A 24,086-nucleotide genomic window follows, 5' to 3' on the forward strand; every position below is an offset into this window, starting at 1 on the left:
GGTGGATGCTTGTCTCTCTTCAGAAACAGTTTTGTTTGTTATGTCTGGATGAAGCTACATACAATCCTGTTCAGTAGGCTGTAGCTTCATCCAGAAAGTTCTGTCTTGATTGAAGTTTTTCATGGTGGAGTCGTATAAGCATAGCCATTGTTTGTCAGGGGAAAACCCTTTTTTTCATTATTAAGCATATACAAATCCATCATCTCCATGTGAGCAACTGAAAGGACAGTTGTGGAGAAAAAAGAATATCTAGATTTCAAGGACCAAGATGCCTAATGCTGATTACCTGGCAAGGATTAAAAGTGAACGTTGGGTGGGGAAAGGAGGACATGTTTATCACCTCATACCTTAGGTTAAGTCTGCTTTGACCACTGATCGTGGCAGGCTGGGTTCTTTTTTAAGAAACAGTGGACCTATAATGTTTCACTTGTTCTTGCATTCTAAAACCATCTCTATAAAGCCTCCTCTTCTTTATGGTCTTTTACCATCTTTTTTTAATAGTTCACAGTAACAAAGTGTCATTCTTGTAATGAAGTTTCATGGTTCTTGGTAAATTGAAGTAGAATAGGGGATTCTGATACACAGATGTTTTTCTAGATTATTTTTAGCAAGACACCAGTGTGATACACTAGGTCCGTTTCAGTGGGGTTGCATGCTTTTCAAAGGAAGCATTATTTTAAGGAAATGAATGCAGTGCTGGGAAAAGTATTGGATGTATCCAATTATTAATGGCTTACAAAATGAATATCTTTTGAAAGGCATACTGCACTTCAGGCTATTAACAGTACTTTGTACAGAGTTCCAACAGTTGCTTGTGAGATGAGCAGTTGTTTTTGCTGAGCATGTTTATCCAGCACGCAGTCATATTTGAGTAAATCGTCCTATAGTACACCATAGCTGCAGTACTAACGGAGGCATTTTTTCCCATGAGTGTAATTTCTTGTAAAAACCTATATTACTGCAGTACTAATTGTACAGGATAGATGGCTGCTTTAGTCTAGTATCTTTTTAATGTGTCTTCTTACTGCAGTGGTAATTTAAGTGGTATCTGTTTTAATACTTTTTTGAATGTGCGCTATGGAATCAGGTGTTTGCCAGCCTGAAGTTCTTTGAATTGGTCCGGGTAGTGAAGATGGTGTTATGATTTAATAAAACTGGAAGTTATTTCCAGCTGAGAGGGATGCTACCAAGGACTTGGCATTTTCTGAGTTTGAGAGTTACTGTTTTAAGCTTAAAAGGCTCTTGTGCCACTCTTTTAATGATGTAGTGCAAATGGATGGCTGTCCTGTACAATTCTTCTTTAAGTGCCGAAAATTATATGAATGTGTCAAGTCTGTCAGAACATAAATTGAAAGAGGGAAAGCTTAAAAAAATTGTTACACATGCATACAGAAGGGAGAATGACAGCAAGCTGACCTTTGACTTACTTGTTTTAATAGCACTTTTTTACTCTCACCCACTAGCAAGTCTTCCATGTGTATGCCCTTTTCAGATAAACTGGTTTTGTTTACAGAACACTGCAGCACTACTTTTTCAGTGATACCTTTTTCATCTCGTCTTTAGGCATCAGCTTAGAATTGTTTGCAGTGATCTCCATTTAAGGAGTTGAAGTTTAAAAACTCTGCTCATTTAAGGCAGTCCAGTGCCACCTTGCATGCTTGACATAACAAAGAGTCTCCATGCTGTTAAGCATAAAATTTAGTTTGCTTCAGTCCAGTCAAACCCAAACTTGGAAATCTGCAGCTCACCCCCAACCTCCCTCTAGTACCGCAAATATTAAATGGAGCATCACATTGAGAATTCTGCATTATGCTCTGAAATGTTCATTTCTGTCTGCATTTGTTTCCAGTTGTAATTTTAGATGTTTTACCATAAACCTAGCTGTACTTCACACGTTTTACCTTACTGTGTTAAAATGAGTATGCCTTGCCATGATTTTCATTGCTATTCAAAATCTGCCATTTTAGGATCCATAACTAGCATAGTAATGCCCTGCATTTATACTGTGTATTGCAAAATTTCGTGCACGATTTCCTCAGACTCCACACACACAAAATCCTCTCATCATTTTGACACTTATTAAAACAGGTGCAAAGCCAGGGCATTGGGTCCTGAGGCATTTGGTTTGCATATACTTTACAATGTTCTAGTTCCAAAAAAAAGCTAGTCTTAAAAATTTTAAAGAAAAAAAATAGTCTATGAATACTTCAGGAATATTCGGCAAGTAAGTGGAATATTTGAACAAAATAATTATAAAGACATTAGAAATAACCTGTACATGAATCTGGGGGTGAGATGTCATGGTACTGCATGCAGGCTGTCTTGCCTCTCTACCTCTTCTGGCATGGTAACTGGTCATGGCTAACTAGTACATGGCTTGTTACTACTATGTAAGATGAGCGACACTGACTAACTGCAGCCAGTGCTGCCGCTCTGTAATCAGTTTCTCGGCACTTGGCAGTAGGTTGCCTAAGGAAGCAGTTCAGTTAAATTATTTGAATGTACTGTAGAGCTCTTGCTCTCTCTGACAAGAAACTGTTTAAATTGCTGTTAGTGTTGTGGCAATTTAACATGGTTAGTGTGTGTTGGTAATTCACTATTTTGGTACATATGTTGCGTTGCTGTTTGGATTTTGTGTACTGGAAATTCCTTAACTCCTGTCAGTTGTAAAATAATTCTGAACCCATTTCAAACTTTTTTTTTTGTGGTAATAGCACCATTTGGCAGAGTTTAGTTTTAGGAAATATTTATTGCTAGAAACTTTAAGCACTTATTGTGATACATTATCTAGTGCTACCAGATTATTATTCTGGCTGGTGTTCTCTCCCCTGCCTTAACGGATCCTCACTCTGTTACCTCTTCCCATAATCAAATCTTTTTGCACCTGAAGAAGAGGAGAAAAAAAATCCTAAATAATATGCCCGGGCGTACGGTTAGCGATTCTGTCAGGACCACTGCTCAGCCCAAAGACCACTTACCTTTGCAGAGTCCCCCTCTAGAGTAGCTTTGCTGGCCACCATGGAACTGTCTTTGATGGTTGGCAGTGATGGCCTGGGAGCCAGCTGTACAGCATTCTTAGTCTTCAAGCCTTGTATATTCTATTAGAATGAAACACAGTGGCAGACTAAACGGGTCCTGGACAGACCTTCATTAGAGGGAGCTCCATGCAGGGGGTCTTCCTGAACTTTTATGTAGGGGAAACCTCAAATAGATGTTTGCCTCCTTTCAAAACCGAAAGTTGAAAAGTTGTATTCAAGACATCATTGCAGTCATGCTTGGAAGACAGATGCTGTACCATTTCCTGTGGTTGAAAATGTTCCTTTATGCATCTCCGCCTATTCCAGTGATCCCCAAGATATTTCTTAAAATTCAGAAAGAATTGCCAAAAGTCATTGTGGTAACCCCTTTTAGCCCATGCAGAGTTGATTCTCTTTTTATGGAGTTGGCCAAGGGCAATCGCCACAAGCTTCCTCAGACTGGATCTACTAGCAAAGCATCAGGAGCAAAATTGCATTTGAAAGCCTGAATAATTTTGCTTTGAACCTCAGTTGCCACGTTTCAACTCACTTAGTCAATGTTTCCCCAATCTTTGTATTGGCATCTCCCTTCCCCCCAGTGTTGCACCAATCTTTGTTGCTCAGTAGAGAGGTTGATCCTGTCCTCAGATATGTGCAAAATGAGCACATTGAAGTGTACTGGACCCAGGGGTGACCCCCTACATTACTTCATTTGTCATTTTCCTTATGTCCGACATTGTCAGAATTTAGACATATGTGATGAGGAACATTCGTCCTTGCACCAGCCCAGTTCCCTAGTTGTAATGGTACCCTGTAGGGTCTTCCATTTTTCTTTACAACTTCCTCAGTGGGACAAAAAGTCCAGGTAAGCAACCTGTATTGGAGCTCCTCTGTAACCCATTCATAAAGTAGGATCCGGTTTTACTGACATCTTCCTGTGGCTTTGAACCCCCCTGCCCCCCTGTTACTTTCAAGCTTGTCATCTTTGAAAGCAGTCAGGTTTTCCCTCAGGATTTTTCAGTGACTTAATGTGCTACTCCTTTCAGACTGTGGCTGGTAATTGCCTGAATTTTCCCAACTTTGCCTGTGAACTTCCCAAGTTGCTGTTTTGTACTACTCTTAAACTTATGCTTTGGCAAGTGATTTGCTGAAAACCTATTTCAGGACATCTGGCAGCATGTTGTCTAATATCCCTTGAGACCTTCAAAGGTAGCCTGTCTAGTCAGTGCTTTGTCTATTTTAGTGTCTAGGCACTGCCGTCCCATGCTGTGTCCTCCTCCCAGTATGTCACCCTCCTCTTGCTTTCATTTGTAAAGACTGAAGCAAAGTGTTCGTTCAGCAAATGGCTGTTTTCACTAAGTCTGTAATGACCCCCTCCCCCTCCAGTATTTGCTTAGCCAGGACAGGTCTTGTATTCTTTAAGAAAAATGTGTTTTAACCAAGCACGGTACATGTAATAAAAGTCAAAAATGTAGCACAGACTGCAAGAGAAATGTTTTTTTAATAAACCAGTTTGTGCATTTGTTTCACTGAAACAAATGAGGTTTTTTTCAGAGTGGATGAATTCAGGAAAGTCCAACTTAACGTCACAGTTCAAGCGCATGACACAAGCACCAAATGCACTATTATACAACTTCCCACTGCTAAAAATATGAATTTCCATGTTTAGCTTCTAAAAATTGCCTCTGTCGTTTCCATATAATGAAAAGTAACACTATTTCATAACCTTGAGTAATGATGATGTTTAGTGCTGTCAATCAGTGGAAGATCCAGAACATAATATGAAACTGGGCATACTTGACAAGGGAGTACAGCACTTAAGGGATCAAAAAACTCCACCTGTCAAGTAATACACTGTCTTATATCATGCCCAGTTAGAATCATTCTTGCATATCTGCAGGTCATTTTACGCACTTCAAAAACATATGCTGCACTGGATTCAGACTGCCTAATTTACTCTTGACTTGTGCTTGACCTGCTGATGGCACAGAAGAAATCCTACAACCCTGTAAGAAATTACAAGTTTGAAGGGATACCGTCAGCATTGTGTGTGAATGAATATGGACTTTAAAAGGGAATAAATCACTAACTGAATTAATCGGACCGAGACCGACAAGTGCTTTGAATAGTACTTGCCAGTTATGTTCTCTCTTAAAGTTTAATTCATTGCTGGTGGCTCTGCCGTGTGTATCCTATTCCCCATGGTCCAAAACATAGAAGGGAAAGCTTTACAAAAATGACAGTATTTTTGTCACATTCATCAAACTTTTGCAGGATATGTAGCGATTCATAATTGGCATATAGTTGCTGTAAACAGCTATTGCTGTTTAAAGTGTACTGAAATGCTCTATTTGGCTGGAATTTGTGGGCGTAAGGCTTTTTTTTTTTCTTAAAAGTACTGCATGTTTTAACAGTTATACTATAACATCATATTATCATGCACTCCAGTGGAGCTCAGGAATTTTTCATTGCAACTTCCAATGGGTGGAGCCTAAGCCTTATGACAGAATCAAATTATGTCCTCTCATTTCATATGTTCATATTTTTGGAACCGTAGAGGTTATGAAAGAAGTATAACTGACAAACTCTTCAGCACAAACTATTTATAATGGTAGTATTAGGTTCTAGGTCTCAAACCAAATTTTATAAGTTACAGTAAACACCAGTAACTATTACATTTGCAATATTTTGTAAACAACTTACAATATCTCAGCAACCACTGAAGTTACACACATGCTGTTAGCAGTATTTTATTCATCTACTGAGAACATTCTTATGAGGCTGAGTCCTGTCTGTGTTACTTGGTTGTTGAGATATTTAGAAAAAATGTGAAAATATTTATGTAAATTAATATCATAAAAAAGTTAATATTTATCTGCACATGAGGTCAAATATTAATGCAGTTCAGTTTGCCATTGTGTAATCTTTAAGATGAAAATTTTTAAAACTTTGTACATAGCATTTTTTTTGAATTATCAATGCAGATATGAACAAGCAACATTTGATGCCTAGAGGTGTCAGTAGGAGTTAACTGTAGATGCAGCTGGAGGCATCACTCGGAGGCAATAACTGCATGTCTTATAGCCATTATTTCATTTTTACAAAGTCTGTGTTCACTGGCTGTTTTATATTTTAAAATTCTCTGTATAAAAACAAATTTTTGGTGGAGCTTTTCTCCCTGAGCCGCCACTGAAAATGGGTTTCTGACCCTGTAGACTTCCTGGTCAACAAATGTCAATAAATAATAAAATAAATTTCAGTACTGTTGGTTACACTTGTGTGTCTGTATAACTCGCTCGCTAACGGCGTTACCTATTTCTTTTAGAGTCTGTGGTATATTTTTATTTTACTGTACCTAAACAAGTCTTTGTTCCCCCCTTGATCCCTTTTGCTAGAGCCCTTTAAGCTTGTGCCTTTTCTGCTCTTATGTTATTTTTCTGTTTTAGTTCCATTTACTCTGCTTTGCCCATTTTAAAAGGGAAGTTTCTGGGACAGTCTGTACTGGTTTGGCATTTTTTCCTAGCATTTATTCATTGGAATGTGTGTATTAGCAGAGTAGATATTTGTCCATAATTGTATAATGCAGGCTAATTTTAATGAGCTAGATCTCCACTTGTGTTTGACCTCTGACTCTGCCCTCTGGATTACTGTCAGACTGTAAAAAAAGTTTTTAACTGTTCCAAAACCTTATACATTATTGTTGAAGAAAGAGAGGAAAAAGATGGTTTCATAAAAAAGGGTGACTGCAGAGAGAACAAGGAATAATACTGGTTGCATAATAAGGGACCTGACATCTAGAGGAGTGGTCAGTTTTCTTGAACTCTTAACTTCAGACAGTTTACCCATAACATTACTCTTGGGCTTTTTGTTTTTTCTTTTTCTTTTTTGCTGTACAGACATTTCATTATTGAATTTGCCAGTAGGGTAAGGTTGGGCAAAGGACAGCTATATGTTTAACAGTTTATAATTCATTCCCCTAGTCAGTATGAATGCCAAAAAAGGACATTTGTCCAGTGCAATTAACCTGGTCAACAAAGAAAGACTAAAGACCGCTTTCTTCTCCAAGACTCGTATTAGTCTGAAACCATGCATCTGAGCAGGTATTTCTTTTAGGTGTTTAAACAGGAGGCTGTAGTCTGGTAATAGTGGCAACAGATAAGAGAGTGACTGAACACAGTTTGTATTTTATAAGTTACAGTATGAAGAGGCAGCTAATGTTACTGGTTTTATTGGATTCTGTGGAGCACATTAGCATAGTCACAGTATGTAAAGACCCCCACTCAAGTCTAAGTAAGTTACTTCTTAGGACATACTCTCAATAATCCTAACAACATTTGCCCTTCTAAGGATGATTTTTAGAGTACTGGCTTACTGGACACCTGATTAGCTGTGGTCCCTTTCTGACTTGATTGCTGATGTTCATCGTGTTACCCTGTTGCAGTCATCACACTTGGGTTATCCTGTCGTCAGGCGGTCTCGCAGTCGGCTGGAATTCCAAAGTCTTGGTCCGGCGTCGGTTGCTGTCACTTCTTCCCTGACGTCAGTGCGCCAGGGGTACATATATTGCATCCGACGCCATTTTCTCCAGTCTTTCTTGCAGTGCGGTGCCCGAAGCAGAAGCAGTTCGAAAGTGCCGGTCGGCTAACACCTGAGATTTTCGAAGTCTAATTTCAGATCCGAAGTCTTCATTAAAGCTAAGTACCCCGTTGGGGAAACTTTTCTTGCCTCAGACCAATGTCAGAAAATGTTAACAATTGTATTTCTTGTGGGAAGCAAATACCTCATAAGGTTTTTCATTCTTACTGCATACCTTGCCTAGGCCCAGACCACGACGTCACTGGTTGTCGTTTTTGTGCTAGGTTTAATAAGCGTACTATAAAAAGACGCTTTGAATTCGCACGACACAATGCCGTCAGAGCAACCGACTACCGGTGTGCACAAAAAATGCAAGGATAAGGACAGGCAGCCTAGACCCAAGCCAGACTCCGAGGCCTTGGCTGGACCGGTCTCCAGTTCACCAGTCTTCAGTGAGGCTCCGACGCAGTCCCTGACTACCGCAGATTTGGAACCCAAGACCGCTTCGGAGCCTTTGGCGGAGAGTGCTAGGCCGACGCAGCCATTTTGTTTAGCCCCTACCGACGACACTGCAGAAAGAGATGTCGGTGCTGCAGAAACACCTTCGGTTTCTGAAGGTGTTTTCAGACTGACGACGCTCACCATAAAAACGTATCCTAAGCTTAAGACTCCTATTAAACCTAAAAAGACTGCACTTCAGTCTCCAGTTCAAGGCCCCATGCCTAAGAAACAGATGCTCAAAATGGCTGAAGATTTGATCTCTTTAATCAGGGGTTCCCAACCCCCACCCAACAAAAGGCCTAGACAAGAGGAAGACTATGCCTCCTCTGATCAAGTGTCTATTTCCTCAGGCTCCTCTGAGGACAAAGATTACTCCTTCTCCCCTTATGAAGATTCTGATGCTGAGGATTCTATTCCCTCAGCTTCTCCTCCTGAAGACTACTCCTTTGGGGAAACTTTACACACTATGAGGGAACATTTTCACTGGGAAGGTCAGGACTACTCTGACTCAAAGAAAAGGCTCAGAGAGTTTCTTTTACTCCCCCAGCACAGACCACTTGCCACCCCCCCAGTTTTAGACATTGTGGATGATGTTTACTTAGAATCCAGTTTGAACCCAGATTCTCTGCCTCCTGCTCCAGCCAAACCTGACAGATACTATAGAGTGCCTGATTCCCACAAATTCCTTTATAAAAGCCCTGTTGCTGATCCAGAGACTATCTCCCAGGGTCCCAAAGAGTCTAAGGCTTCTATGGCAAAAAATCCTGTACCCTCTGAAAGGGACTCCAGAGCACTAGACAGGTGGGGGAAAAAGGTTTACACCTCAGCCACTCTAGCTATGAGGGCAATAAATTGCCAATTTCACATGCTAAAATATCAGCAATTTCTAATGTCTCAGTTAAAACAAAAAATGAGCACACTCCCTCAACAGTCTGAATTGAAAGAAATGCAGGATCTGTTGCATGCAACTGAACAGGTGGGCAAACATACTTTACAATGTGGGTTTGATTCTTTGGAGGCTTCCTGCAGAGCAGCTGTCACTGGGCCTGTAGGCATGCTTGGTTAAAGGAACAAACTCTGCCCTTATCATGTTAAAGCAAAGCTTCTAGATGCTCCCTTACAGCAGGATGTTCTTTTTGGAGTTAAAGCAGAACAAGTCTTAAAGAAAATGGAGGATAAGGCAAAATCTATGCAGACAGTCAAAGAATTTCTACAGGTACAGCCCCCTCGCTTCAGCAGAAATTGGCCAACAAAAAATTGGTCCTTTTCCAGCTACTGACAGACCACAGAGGGGTAAATACAGACGTCCAAGATGCAGAGGACAACCACAAGCCCAATACAAACCTCGACAATGGGGCACTGCAACACAGAAGGGAGGAGAAGACAGGTCCCAAACTACTAGAAGGCAAACTCAATGACTTGCACCTCATCTGGCCAAGCAACACTCTCTTGGCAGCTCCCTTGGGAGGAAAACTCGCACTTTTTGCAGACAACTGGCACATTGTCACAAAGGACAAATGGGTCCTAGACATAATTTCACGAGGATACAGATTCCATTTTCACACCTTGCCAATGAAAAGAGGAATGCCAAACCTGCCACAAAATCAATGGGCAGAGGCACAAAAACAAATTACAGCTCTCATGGACATGAGCCATTCAACTGGTACCTACACGAGAGCAAGGCCAAGGATTTTACTCAAGACTCTTTCTAGTTCCCAGAAAGGACAATGCCTGGAGACCAATTCTGGACCTTTCAATTCTAAACACCTTCTTACAAGTACCCAAATTCAAGATGCTAACACTACAGCAGCTTCTTCCCATGTTGGGCAAGAAAGCATGGTTAGTAACGTTGGACCTCAAGGAGGCATACCTGCATGTCCCTATCAGACAAAGTTGCAGAAGATACCTCCGTTTCATTGCAGGTTCAACCCATTACCAATTCTCTGCACTGCCCTTTGGCTTATCTACTGCACCCAGGGTCTTCACAAAATGCCTGGCACCAGTAATTGCATACTGCAGACAAAAAGGAATTCAAATATACCTATACCTGGACGACTGCCTCATCCAAGCAGAAAGCAGGGACATTCTCTTATAACATCTGGCTTTTGTAAAACATCTTCTAAGTTGCCTGGGGTACACAGTAAACGAAAAGAAGTCAAAACTAGTACCCTCACAAAATATAACATTCCTGGGTGCCAGCTTGAATACAATGGCCCAGAAGGCTCATCTGACGCCAGACAAACAACTACAACCGACTCAATATTTCAAAACAATGGCAACAAAGACCCAACTACCTGCAAGAAAAATTCTGCAGGCCTTGGGCTTCATGGCATCTTGCATACTACTAATACCATTTGCAAAGCTGCATATGAGGAAATTACAGTGGTACCTAAAAAGCGTATGGTCTCAACACAGCCACAGCTTGGACACAATGGTATCTCTTATTCCCTGCCTACAACAGGAGTTTCTATGGTGGTCACAGGCATGTCACCTCAACAAGGGTCAGCCTTTCACCTTGCCCCCAGCCAGGCAAACTATGACAACAGATGCATCGGACTACGCCTGGGGGGCACACATGGCAGGACAGTGCGTTCAAGGCGTATGGTCTGCAGATCAAAGGAATCTGCACATCAATCAAAAAGAGATGTTAGCTGTACAGAATGCTCTGGCAGCCTTCAAGAATCTATTACATCCAGGACAACTTACAATAAGGACGGACAACACCACAGTAATGTTGTACATAAACAAACAAGGGGGTACACACTCCTACCCTCTATGCAGGCAAGCACTGACCTTGTGGAACACAGCTCTGGCTTACCAAGTTTAGTTACAAGCTCAATTCCTGCCAGGAAAAAAGAACACATTGGCGGACGACCTCAGCAGAAACATCATGGATCCCCACGAGTGGAAACTGGATCCACAAGTATTTGCAATGATAACTCAAAAATGGGGCCTTCCAGACATAGACCTGTTTACCAGTCCTCAAAACTATCAGTTAACAAAATTTTGTACAAGGACACTTCACCATCAAGCTTGGAAAGTGGACGCACTCTCATTCAGTTGGAAAAACCTGACAATATATGCCTTCCCTCCATTGCCTCTCCTTTCTGACTTTCAGAAGCACCTTTGTAAGGAGAGACCATGACTGATACTCATAGCCCCAGACTGGCCACGCCAGCACTGTTACCCACTATTGAGGAATATGGCCCAGGGTCCACCTTGGATTTTACCACAAATTGCCCATTTGCTCACACAGCAAAACAATCAGATTCTTCACAGCCAGCTCAAAACCTTAAATCTGGCTGCATGGCAAATCACCTAAGCATCCAGCCAGCTCCTCTTTCCCAAGCAGTTATGGATGTTATTCTGGAAGCTAGGAGGCCCAGCACCAGGAAGGCCTGCTCGGACAAATGGAAAAGGTTTTGCGCCTGGAACCAAGCTAAAGGGCAAAACACACTTCAGCCTCACATGCTTCAGATTCTACAGTATTTAACTGAGATGTTGCACAAATGACTTTCTTTTTCTTCCATTAAAATCCATGCATCAGCTATTTCAGCCCACTACAACATGGATCCACCCTTATTTTCACATCCACTTCTAAGGCAGTTCCTCAGAGGGGCAAAAAACATTAGGCCCCCCAGGAGAGCACCTACACCAACATGGGACCTCAATTTTGTTCTGGAAAAACTTACGCTACCTCCCTTTGAGCCAGCTTTCTCTGCAGATCTACAGTTTCTATCATGGAAGACTGCCTGCTGCTAGCAGTAACTTCAGCTAGAAGAGTCTCCGATCTGCAGGCACTAATGGCAGTGGAACCTTTCCTCATTTTCCATCAAGACAGAGTTTCTCTACGAACTAATCCTTCCTTCATGCCTAAGGTAGTTTCCAGTGTGGCTTTAAATCAAACCATCCACTTACCCACCTTCTTTCCAAATCCACAGAACAAAGGAGAAAGACTCCTGCATTCCTTGGACATTCACAGGCAACTTCATTACTACTTGGATAAAACTAAGGCTTTCAGAAAATCTGACCAGCTCTTTGTATCCTATGCTACAGCTTCACAAGGGAAGGCTATATCAAAACAAACCATTTCCAAATGGATAGGACATTGCATTCGTTTTTGCTATACCCATCATGGAAAACCAGTTCCTGCTACCATTAGGCCCCACTCTACCAGGGCAACAGCTACATCTACAGCCTTCCTCAGGGGGGTTCCAACCAAGGAGATTTTGGAAGCTGCAACTTGGAGTTCAGTAGACACCTTTACCAAACACCATCACTTACCACTTTACTCTAAGACTAGAGCTGGCTTCGCCACTGCAGTTCTGCAGGGCCTTCTAGCCTCCTCTAACCCTCTATGACTCCTCCACCCATCCTTAGCTTTGGGATTCTACCCAAGTGTGATGACTGCAGCAGGATAACACGATGAACATAGTACAGTTTTGTACCTACCATAAATGTAGATGTTCGAGTGTACACCCTGCTGCAGTCCAGGTTACCCTCCTTCCATCCCCTCTGATCTAACTGGCTAAATCTCTGCAATACCTTCCTGATGTATTTGCTTATAGCTGGAGGGATTTTGTGTTTGTGCAAAAATTGCTTAATTTGGTACTAATTACTGACCACCTTTTTGGGGGCACCTGACATCTGGGGCAAGAAAAACTGAAGAAAATGGCGTCGGATGCAATATATATATATATATATATATATATATATATGTGTATATACCCCTGGCACACTGACGTCAGGGAAGAAGCGACAGCGACCGACGCCGGACCAAGACTTTGGAATTCCGGCCGACTGCGGGACCGCCTGACGACAGGATAACCCAAGTGTGATGACTGCAGCAGGGTGTACACTCGAACATCTACATTTATGGTAGGTACAAAACTGTACTTTAGGATTAGCTTTTTCCTGAAGTAGTCATTTCTTGATAGTCTTGCACTTTGTGGTATTGAATTTCAGTCAGTACAGCCTACGTCTCAATTTCTATCTTGTTCTCCAGCCTTCTTGGAATGATCCACTGTGTTCAGAGTATTAAAGTACCATACCTTCCAAGACCTTTCTACACTACCAGTGGTGGACATTAAGCCTGGTTTGATTTCTGAATATAATACCTGTGCATACGCATGGGTGTCTCCTTTTTTCTTGCTGTTCTTTGTACATCTTTTTGAAATTTATTTTTCTTCAGGTAGTCCCTTAGTAACTCGGTGCAACTAGGGTTGCCAACTTTTCATGTCAAAAATTCTGGGCATGTATGTGAAAGTAAAATGCTTGTAATTTTGGTACCCCCATCCCCTCCCACGCAGCCATTTCAGGGTCCTGTTACTTGGCTATTTTTCCATTCTTTTCAGTTGCCATAACTTTTCAAAACTCTGTGTGCATACTAATTTTTTCCTTTACTGCTACAGCGATTACAAATATTTGGATTTAATTCAAAATGTTTACTTCAAATTTCACAAACACTGATTGACATTTGCTATTTTGCTAAACAAAGCAGTACAGTCTCGCAATGAAAACAGACTTGGCATTAACTTCTCTGCCTTTGAAACTCGCATTCACTGAAACAGCATTGAAACACGCGTTCAAAGAAAATGCATCGGGCCAGTGATGGATTGTTTACCTTTGGGCTGATTTCAAATCATAGGCCCCTTGCACACATTTTTAGGACCATGCAAAAGTTCTTTGATTCACCTACCCGATTGCATTAAATTGTAACATAATTAAATTATATCCCTTGCATAATACAGTACCACTTGTTGGAGCGTGTTTTAAATTTATAGTTTTGAACATTTTTCCAGTAAGCAGTGAAACAAAACATATGAACCAATAATGACAAAACTGCCCAGTTCAGAACATTTCAACCATAAAAGGCCACTCAGACTTCTGTCATTACAATCTACCAATGTTAGTCAATATGTACAATCTCTGCAGAAGTAAGTCATCTGAATAATTCTGCATTGAGATCTGTAACTAATGAAAAGGTGGCTGCTATATTTCAGTGTTTCTTCTACAAATTCAGTGCCTGCTGCCCTTGAAGAATAAATTGCCTATGTTACATTTAAAAAAAATGGTAAGCTGGTAATATTGCAATAGGGAATGAATGGCAAACTGAAAACAGGTTCATAGTCACTAGGCATCTCATTCAAAGGATGACGTACTCAAGACTGCAGCACCCTACCCCCTTAAAATACAACACATTATCAGCAGTCCATCCACAAGCTGTGGAATACTACTTCCCTATGAGAGTTCAAGTCAGCCCAAGACGTACAATATCCAAAACTGCATACAACTGGTTTACTACACTTTTAGTAAATTCAGTTGTGTATGCACCTCAAAGTGCGTACAGCCTATGTCACACAGTCAGAAAAGTACAAGTACGCTGAACAGCCTATTTAGACTTCACTGCTCCACTGTCAATGTATTATGTTAACTTGCTGTTGGCCCAAGATGACCCTGCTTAAATCATTGCCTAAAATCTGTAACCTGTATCATTAAAACTCAAGTCCGAAATAGAACAGTCTGATTTTTTTTTCTTCCGTTCCAGCTGTAATCTTCACCAAAGCCTAACCAAGATTAGCCTCTTTTATTGCAAAAGTCTATACAATTCTATCAGTGGCAACTAAGTTCTCTATCTCCAGGATAATTCATTGCCTGATGGTCTTCTAGAGAATTTTTATCACTTTTATGTTTTTCCAGCACAAAATTTCACTATGTTCCTTCCCATTAAGTAACTTTACACATCCTGTGTTGTTAGCAGATTCAAGTAGCAGACTACAGTTCACAGATCACAGTTTTGTACCTTTAAAACATTGCAATTCATGGAATCTCTGAAGTACAGTACTGTTCTTTTCTTACTTCATTATTGTTAAATGTTCAAATTTTTGCCTCTTATTTTTGGTCTGTTCCTCAAAATGTGTGGTTTTCTGGTATATCACTGAGGATTTAAACCACTAAATAATGACACACATTTTGAGTCCGATTTATTTTATTTTACGTTTGTTGACCGGGTTTGTCCGACTGAGCTTGAGGAGCCCTTTTTCAGAGGAGGCCTGGGGAGAAAAGCTCCACTTATTATACAGTTATTTAGCAGAAGCAATAAACAGTAGTAATTAAACATTTTCACAAGACATTTAAATAGAAACAGTAATATATCCCATGATAAGAAATAATTTTGACATAAGAGGTAGCAATACACAGTAAAATCATATTGTTGGTTGCAGCTAAGCAAGTCTACTTCTATTGAATATGTCTCTAAGGTGTTAGCTGTTTAGGTTGTAGAAGACCGGTGAAAGACAAGTTAAAAAGGCTAGAGAGAGCTTAGGTGAAGAATAAGTAGAGGGCAGGAGGTAGCTTGTCATTTGGATAGTAGGGATGTTTAGGGAGGGTGAGTACAGTGACAAGACCAGTCACTTTTTAAGTACTCTTTGGTAGCTGCCTTGAATTGTTTAGGATGCATGAGGGCCCTGATTTCTAGTGGGAGCCTGTTCCAGGCAATAGTAGGATGATGGCTATAAATGTTACACCCAAATTTAGTGTTGGATTTCTAGAAATGTACTAGATCTTGGTTGGAGCTCTGGAGAGATCTGGTGGAGGAATAATGGGAGATGAGAGAAGATAGTGTAGGTCAGTAGGAAGGCTGGTATAGGATAGAGTGAATGATCTGGAGCTGAGAGAGGAGAAGCTGGTGTGGTAATTCTAGCCAGTTTAGGTGTTTTAGTGAGCAACAGTGATGGGATTTGTAAGTTTGTTGAGCAGCGAATGTGGCTACCTTGTAGGTAGATTCTAATTTGGTCAGGAGTGGGGAGTTGTGATTTGTAAGAATTTGAGAGCTGTACATTAGACCAGGTAGGAGGTAACCATGAGAAAGAGTAATCTTTGCTTCGGTGGTGAAAAACTTCTTTCGATAAAGGAGCCCTAGTTTCTGCTCAGTCATTCTGATGCAATTATTTACATGCAAGTCAAACTTAAGTTGATCGTTGATGGTGACACCTAAGAGTTTTGTGCAGGATTCTACCTGTGTGGGAGTATTATTTAGAGACAATATTGAGGCGGAGGATTTAATGTGGTTAATATTTTGGGGAGAAAGAGTAATAGCCTAGTGTTTTTTTTTTTTGTTGTTTTTTTTGTTTTTTTTTAGGGTTAAGGATGAGCTGGTTATTGGAAAGCCAGGTTTCGAATGAGTTAAAGGATGTCTGAGTTGCTGGGAAGAGCTCAGAGGGAGAGTGAGCAATGGTGATGACTAGAGTCATCTGCATATTGAACCAGGGATGACTGAGGGGAAGTATCTTTAATCCTTAATATTCTTCAGAAAATTCATGCTAATGCAAGCCTTGTTATTCTAGCAACTTTCTAAGTTTGTGACTCTTACAAAAGAATTCCTTTCTGTAATTAAAAGATTTGGCTTCCCTCAGGTATTCAGCCTTACACTTTATTTACTTATTTTACATTTGTTGACCGGGAAAGTCCGACTGGATGCATGTCCATTTTCAGCAGAGGCCTCGGGGGGGGGGGGGTGTATACAGAAGCATTCAGATTTACATAGTATCAAACTTAACATTGACTAGTAACATAGCATTGAAGCTTAAGATTTAACATATTTACATAGACTGAACAGATCTTTTACAGTTTTAGGTTGAGGCGTTACATAATGGTGAACATTGTTAGTAGGGGTTGCATTTTTTGCTTTATACAGTTGAACTAACCACAGTAGGGATTATAGCAAAAAGAGAGCAAGGATTAGACACAGTAGGGAATATAGCAGCAGGAGTACAGACAGATGGGAAACCTGGATAACAGGTTAAGTAAGAAGAGCAGGAGGTGTAAGTAGCTTAAATATGGAGTTAAGAGTAGAGATGTAAAGAGAAAAGTGTAGTGGATAGATAAGTGTCCTAGCAGTGACATACGGGTATTGACTAAGGGGTTAGAAATAGAGGTAGAACTGGAAGGAAGCTAGAGAAGTTGCATTCTTTTGATGATGAAGCTGAAGTCAGAGGGCAAGAGTAAGGGGAGAGGGGGGGGGGTCAGCCAGGTGGGGAACATGTACATATCCATGTGTGCTTTAGGTGTTCTTTCAAGAGTCTTTTAAATGTAATCTTTGAGCCTTCTGAGGTAATAGCAGTAGGTAGGGTGTTCCAAATTTTGCCCATGTAGTTAGGAAAGAGGGAGTTCCCTGCTGTGTTGTTGGTCTTGGTGACCTTGATTAATGTTTTTGTCGCTAGAGCGAAGTCTAGTTTTAGGTTGTAGTTCTAGTAGATTGGCCAGAGCTGGAGTTTTGTGTGGGAGTAGTAGGAGATTATGGGCAAAGGAAAGTTGATGATAATTTAGGAGATTAGGGAATTCAAGCCAGCCAAGTTGTTTTAGGGAATGGCAGTGGTGGTCTCGGTAGGGGGCACCAGTAGCAAATTTTGCATTTTGATTGTAACAGATGTTGAGTTTGACAATTGTTTTGGGCAAGTTGGTGAGAATGAGTGAGGCATAAAATAGTGTGGAAAGGAGGCGAGTTTGAGCAGTTATCCTAGCAGGTTGTGTTAGAAATGGTTTATTTTTATGTTGAGTACCCAATTTTTTGTGGATATTTTTAATGGTTTGATTTATATGCTGATCAAATTTGAGGTTATCAATGGTCACTCCTAGCAATTTAGTGCAACTGTCAGGGGAGATGACAGCCCCATCCCTGGACACAACATTAAATGAGCTGGGTATTGTGGTAGATTTGTTAGGTGTAAATAGCAACAGTTTGTTTTTGGTGGGGGGTTAGTATTAGGTTTTTGTTAAAACAATTTTCAGTGGTATGGAAGGCTTTTTGAGTTATAGAGGAGTTTCTGAGGATCATTGGCTGAACAGCCATGTGTTGGGTTATCAGCATATTGTATAACTGTTGCATCTTGACAGATGCTGTGGAGGTTATTGGTGAAAATGGAGAATAGGAGGGGACCTAAACTGGAACCTTGTGGGACTCCTGTGGTGATGGGTAGCAGTGTGGATAGGTTGTTCTCCCACGGAACAGCTCATTGTCTTGCTTGTAAATATTTCTGAAACCAAGCTAATGCTTGCTTACTAAGACCAAGGTCAGTAAGGGCTTGTACTAGTTTAAGATGTTTTTTGGGTAGGAAAAGTCATAGTCTGAATATGTAAATGTTGTACGTGGTCACTTGTGTGTGTTTTTTAAGCATCTAGCCCGCTCATGTCTGAAAAATTTTCTTTATTGTCCACTGCAGTCACTGAATGGTTGAAAAGCATGCAGAAAAAACAATTTTTTTGCAGTTTTTTTTATCCAGTTCAATGTATGTTTGATTATCCAAACTACCCTAGGTCCCAATTAGTTTGGATAATCGACTCTGTACTGTACCTGTTTAGTTACTAAACTTCACGAGGGTGCTATGTTCATTTTACTGCTAATGCTGCCAAATCTTCACCCTCAGCTTGATCATGCCGCCCCTATTGTTTCGTGCCTCTTCTCATTTTCTCCCAACCTGATTTAATCATTTTTCCCCACTGTTTATATACTGTCTTGTTCATGCCCATTATTACTTGCCTTCTCTCTCTCATTGCAAACTCCTTTGTGGATCCATTCCTCCCCAGTACTAAAACTATACCTCATTTAGTTTTCTAACTATCCCTACTGACTCTGTCTCTATTTCCTTTCCTGCCTTCGCATTGGGTTGAGTCTGCTGTGCCTCCTGCTAACTCATGTGCCTCTCTTTACGACTGACTTTCCATTCCCCAGCCTACTACATCATCTGTCCCAGTCTCTCCCGTTTCCATACTAAAATGCTGTACTATAAAAGGCAACTGTGAAAGACACCAACACAGTAGGAAAAACAGTTTATTTAGTGCTTTCATCCACCAAATGGTTGGACTTCCTCAGAATACAAACCAGACACTGAACAAGCATGTAAATACCTGCCCAGTTAAGGTCAATTGCACCAAGTAATGAATTCATTGAATAATTAATGCTTAATGCATAAAGACAAAATTAAAGTGAAATGCCTAATGCTTATAAGACAAATACAGAAATGAAACCATACACAACATATGACCTATACATATTAAATATTTCTTGTAAACCATAAAAAATATATATAAAGGTGTGTGTGTATATATATATATATATATATATATATATATATATATATATATATATATATAAATTGAATATTTATATTATATATTCAGTTTATATATATATATATATATATATATATATATACACACACACACTTTTATATATATATATATATATATATATATATATATATACACACCTTTATTTATATATATATATATATATATATATATATATTTTTTTTTTTTTATGGTTTACAAAAAATATTTAATATGTATAGGTCATATATTGTGTATGTAAATAATTTTGTTACAGTTGTACCAAATAGATATAGACTTGAAGCTGTAAAGAAGTTTTTAGGTTCCTGCCATCAGTTTGACAAGGACACTATTATTCAGATTCTCTGTCTACTCGAACTAGTACTGGAAAATAATATCTTTAGTTTTGAGGGACAACACTATTGGCAAACATGGGGGGTAGCCATGGGCACCCCATGTGCTAACTCGTATGCAAACTTGGTTTTAGCCCAGTGGGAGTAGGATGTACTGTTTAGAGTAAGACTTGATTGGGAGCATTCCCTTATCTTTTACGCTCGTTTTGTGGACGATATCTTCCTGTTGTGGGAGTGCAGTGTGGACACCTTGAATGACTTTGTTGCTTATTTAGAATCAACAACTAATTTTTTGAGATTCTCAGAACAATTTTCCCATTCTGAAATTGATTTTTTAGACGTTAAGATCTTGAGAGATTCTAATACTGGTCTTAGTACCAAGGTATTTCGCAAAACCTGTTTGAGGAATAGTGTGCTAGCAAGAGACAGCATGGATCCAGGGTTTGTGTTCAAAAACATTGTGAAGGGGCAAGCACTTAACAGGCTCCATACGGACGAGTTAGAATTAAGCAGAGAGAGGGATGCTTTTACATCTAGATTTGCAGCAAGGGGCTACCACCCGGAAGAAGTGTAAGAAGAGATTCAATGTACCCAACATTTAAGGGAAAATAGAGCTGCTCCTTGGTACTCCAGCTAAGGGAAAGCTAATAGACTGCATACGGGTGGAGGGAACAGGGTCAGAACTACTGGCAGTAACAACAAAAGTAAGGTGAATTTGTATATTACATATAGTAGTGATGTCAAACAGGTTTGTGAGATAAAAGGGAATTGAAAAATTTTATCCTCTGATGATACCCTTAGAGAAATAGTAGGGGATACACCTAATTTTATTTTCAAGACAAACAAAAAATTAAAGCAGATTTTATGTGATGGGGGTAGGGACAGGCTTGAGGTTCCTAAGAAAATCGGCACTTTTCCATGCTATTATTGTAAGGCATGTACATTTATTTTTGCAGGATTAGTTTTTATGCATCCCGTTACACACAGAATATATGCACCCAGGTTGTTTGCTACTTGTGATATGCAAAATGTTATATTTTGTGCGTGTGCTGTAAATCATTCTACGTAGGTAAAACTAATTGTAGGCTGAATAATAGGATACTTAAGCATTTATCAGCTGTACATTTGAATGATGCACAGTGCTTTGTTTCAGTATATCCACAAGTGTCCAGGATATTACTTTAATTTCATGGTGTTAGTCTGTTCAAACTAGTAAAGGAGGGGGATATTTAGTTACTTATACGGAATACTGTAAAACTTTATGGATCATTAACCTGGGTGCTGATAGAAACCCAGGGCTTAATGGTGTAGTCCCTTTAAAGCCTGTTAAGAGGCGTAGACCTCAATTTTAACTTTAATTGTTAAATTAAGTATTGTGATTGGTTGCTTGTGTTTTAAACACAGTTTACTTTTTTATGCTGTTTTTACCTGAAAGCGCTAGCCTTTTTCATGGATTAAAAGCTAGGAGTTTTAGCCTGGTGGTCTGCTGAGTCTTCTTTCTTGGTTTATTATTTTTTACTACAGCAGACCTTTGATGCCCCTTTATCTGGCTGGTTCATTTGTCCTAACACAGAGAAAGGATGGAAAGGCTTTCATATGGCTGTGCATAAACCACTATCTTCCACCCTGTGCAGCTGTTAGTTTGTGAATTTGTTTTAATATGATCTGAACAATGTCAACTGTGTTGCTGGCCTTGTGGTACACACTGTCAGAAATGTTTCTGTTATAACAGGAAAATGAAACTGAACTGGATTCCATGATGTATAACAGAACTATAGATGACCATGACTTTGGTGCCTCCTTGATGTAGAAAGAAGGAATGACTTATTGCTACATGATACTGAAATGCTGATGGCTTTTGTTTTTATTACCGTTTATGTGGTCTTGCTCCAGTACAGTGATGCCATTCTGCTTTCATTTTTTCTGCAAATTCATGAAGTGATGACCCTTCTCATTGTAATTTATTTTATGCTGAGGAATATTTAGAATATGTGTTCAGTGTCTTTGGCAACCGGTCTTATAATGGGTAATAATGTCTGAGAGGCAAAAGAAAGAATGTCGCTTAAATGTCTTAACAGTGATGTCTCATGTTGGCTGCCTGTTTAGGAGTGTATTTGGCATTGACAGGTAGATTTGACACTTAGTATGGTGCTGGATAATTTCAGGTAGAAAGCCAGCATCTTCTCCAGATTTGTTTAAATACTGGGAAAAGATCTTACCCGTGCCAAAAGCAGAATCCCAAAGGCCATCATTAATTAAGTTTCTTCCTTTTTGAATAGTCCAGAAAAATAGACCTTTGCACAGTGACATTAAGAAACTGATCAAATGACGTACGATTGGAATGGCCCACCAGATCTTTATTCAGTTAATACCGATTTTTGCAGAGCAGAGTGAACCGAACAGTGTGAAGTGACAACAGCTTATTTCTGGTTGGAAAAGAAAATGGAAATGTACTGTAGAGAAAAGGAGGTGGGGATTTGATGACAAACCAAACATGTCTGACTGAAAATATTGCTAGTAGGTTATGGTATCAAATTAGAGAAAGGAACTGGACAGACTTTTTTTAGGGGTAAAGGTGGAGGGTTTCACTGAAGAGTTTAGTAGTTACATGAAGCATTCATGTTTGAAGCAGAAGGAACTGTATTTGATATTCATAAAATACACCAAAGGAGTTGGGCAAGACCTATTAGAAAGGAAACAAATCTTTGTCAGTCTCTGGTTTTACACTGGCAACGATCAGTACACTTTAATAGATTGTGCAAGCCTTTCTCTTTCATCTTTATTTTGAAGTACATTGTTTTTGTGTTTATAAATTTCTTGTTTACTATATTACTGCATGTTCCTCTTTCTCCCTTGAATGTAGGTGCTTGTTTACAGAGGAAAACTGTCTACCAGAACTGTGCCTAGTTAAGCTGTCTTCTGTTACCCCTAGCCATTTGATGATTTAAAGTAGGTCAGGTCTTTCTGTTGCAAATCAGCAATGCTGTTTTGAACTCATGTCTAGATCTGTAAAGAAATCATCTACTAGCTTTTCTAGCATGCATTTTATGTGCCCACTGAATGTTTCCTTTTCTTGTCAAAATCCGTGTGATATTCTGAAGCATTAAGTAGCAGATGCGAGAGCTAACGCTCAGAAAACTGGTTAGATTTGTATCCAACCGAATTAAAGTACAATGAAGCACAGTAAATGCATGGACTCCTCCATATGTGACACTAATTTTGCAGGATGTGTTTTTCACAGTAGTGAAAGAAAATCAGCGGGAGGGGCTCACATGGAGTATTTCTGCAAATAACAATATGTTTGCGAGCTAATAGCCCTTTTCCTTTAAATTTGCATGTGTGTTGTCCATTTTTATTGCCTATTTTTCGCCATTAAGCTTCATATTTTTGTTTGCCAATGGCAAGCTATTATATTTTGACTGTGTTAATGGAGAGAATGTTGAGCAAGCTATATTTATGCATAGTTGGCAGTGCAAGGGATAGGACCTGAAAAACACACGTATGGGAAGCCATAAATGAGTGAAATTGTGCTTAGATGTGCCTACCGATGTTTGGGGTAGGTGGATACCAGGACCTGTAAATAAAGATTCCATGATTATTCTGTGCATTCGTAAGCCGCGCTAACAGATTCTTGACATCTTTGTTGATTTATCAGATTGCTTGTTTATTTGAGCAAATGTGATTCACTGACAGTAGTAAATTATTCCTGTTTTGGGCTTGCCACTTGTCTTTCTCTAGTGCTGTTATTAACTGCTGCATTTTCAATCACTTCCTGTTGCCCCAACCTAGTAGTAGTGTGCCCTGTCTTCAGCAAATTAACCTGCAAACATTTTGCTTTGAGCGCCAAGTTGGGCAGCTGTTAATAATGTATAAAGCTGGTGATATAAAATCTCTACTCTTTTTGCCCTGTTTATGCAGTGGGCATGTCGTACATATTTTGCACTGCCTCTGCACATTCTCACAAGCATCCCAAGTTATGTTCACTGTTTTTACAGTTTCACATTGCACATTACATCTTCAACTCATTTTGGTAAGGAGTCCGTAACTGCATTGTCTCTTTAGTGTATGGCCCTCTGGCTTCCAGAAGATGTCTTTGAACCCAGTTTCAAGGTTAGTGTGAACATATTCCACCTCTGCTTTAGGGCTGATGTAGGAACAATTACTAGAGAGAAAACAGATTTGCTTTGTGGTTTCATGGCTCTCTGGGGCAATTTAAACATGCACAACATAGTCTGTAGATGATGTGCAGGTGCAGGCACAGAAAAGTAAATTAAGAATGCAGTCACAAGTTGTAATTTTCACTTAACTGATATTCTGGTAAGATCTACTTATGAGTTCAAATTTATTTTTTATTGTACTGCTTAAGACAAAACAGCAGTTTAAATTGAAGATTTTAAAAGCAAGCTTACTAAATGAAGCAAGAAGTAAATCAAATGCAGGATGAACTAGTGGGTCTTAAGGGAACTCAACTATGTATACTGTCTCCCCCCAAACCTTCCAGGTTGTAAATTTCAAAGGTGGGGAGCGAGAGAGG

General features: G+C 39.8%; 1 protein-coding gene across 1 annotated transcript in view; it reads left to right on the forward strand.

Moving 5' to 3' along the window:
* The window catches only part of DLG1 (discs large MAGUK scaffold protein 1), a 3,205,960-nt gene that overhangs the window by 28,880 nt on the left and 3,152,994 nt on the right, over positions 1 to 24,086 (forward strand). The window lies entirely within an intron of this gene.

This window comes from Protopterus annectens, chromosome 4.part1, assembly GCF_019279795.1.
Source record: "Protopterus annectens isolate FY-2018-M chromosome 4.part1, PAN1.0, whole genome shotgun sequence".
NCBI lineage: Eukaryota > Metazoa > Chordata > Ceratodontiformes > Protopteridae > Protopterus > Protopterus annectens.